Source organism: Chinchilla lanigera, unplaced genomic scaffold (assembly GCF_000276665.1).
Source record: "Chinchilla lanigera isolate Chin_1 unplaced genomic scaffold, ChiLan1.0 scaffold00018, whole genome shotgun sequence".
Lineage (NCBI taxonomy): Eukaryota > Metazoa > Chordata > Mammalia > Rodentia > Chinchillidae > Chinchilla > Chinchilla lanigera.
Window position 1 is genome coordinate 5,543,954 of NW_004955419.1, and position 1,433 is coordinate 5,545,386.

Sequence of the window (1,433 nt, forward strand, 5' to 3'; positions counted from 1 at the left end):
AATAGATTTCTTAAAATTTATCCCTTGGCCATTAGTATGAATATAATTTTAAAAACTAGGGTTTTTTTCAACAAAAGAAGGAGAAATCTGTATGCTCTTATTCTCTGTCTGTTATCCTGGGTAATCACCTGGGTAATATTAAGGAAGGTCCACCATTTTTGTATTTTTAATTTTTTTGGCCCCTACTTGTTCAATATGTTTGTAGATTTTATATCTTCCAGGACTCACTATCTCTTAGTCGACCTGATTCTCATCTGAGCTATCATTAAAACAAAATGCTGGACATATATTCCAGATAGCTCAGATGTTTCTTCAGCCCTCAAAGAATTCCATGTTTGGTTCAACAATAGCATTTTCCAACATTCCAATAGTCTTGTTAGGAAAAGCTTGCTAAGATAAATATCATTGCTGTAAGTGTCTTTGTCTTTGGATGGTGCTTATGCAACTGTCTTCTACAATTTATTTCTTCCAGAATCCATCAGTTTGCAATGATACATGCCCAATAACCACCTAGACTTGCTGTGTAACTCTATTTAAAACTTGTTGGCCAATTTAGGTCCCATTTCTCAGCCCAAGGGAAATAGCCACCCCCTCCTGATAATCAACAAAATCCTCACTTCGACCTTTGTCAGTGATTTCACTTCGCTGATTCCTCAGGGGAAAACATATCTTCCCTGCCCACTGGCAACAAAACTTTTAAAATCCTTAAGGACAGAAATTCAGGTAAACCAATCTGTTCTTGGTAGGCATTCATAAGATGACAATGCTGCTAAAAGCAAACATTTGATGTAAGGCCCATTCATTCCTCCCAATAAGTCCTGACCCATTTTTCTCTTTGAGGGATGTATAGAACTCCTCATTTAAAGCTAAAAGGGCTTCTCTAAGGCAGAGGACGTGAGCTTGTCAAATTGTAACTGTAAACATAATTTTCAATGGAAAACTGTTGTTTCCAAAAAGATATACAGTACAAGGTGCTAAATGATCCGTGAAACACACTACAGATAACTATAAAATCCTAAACATTTCCAAAGAGCTAGAAAATTGTTTCTGAATTATTTCTCATGAAGAAATAATAAATGTTTCATAAAATAGATGTATTTTCTCTGACTTGAATATTACATACTGCACATATACATATATATATGTATATTACACACATACACCCAATAAATAAGTACTACTTTTATATGTCCATTAAGAATCAGTGAAAAAGGAATTAAAAACAAAAGCAAAAGTAGATTTCCAACTAAAGGTACTAGGGAAAATATATTTGAAGTGTATTACAAAATTTAAAATAAAGTTATGAGCATACCAGAGAGTTATTTTTATTATCTTGAGAAAGAAAAAATATGGTTTGTTAAAGGCTGCAAAATATCCAATAAAAAAATCTAAAAGTAATGATTAGAAAAAATTTAACACAAATTAACACTTTG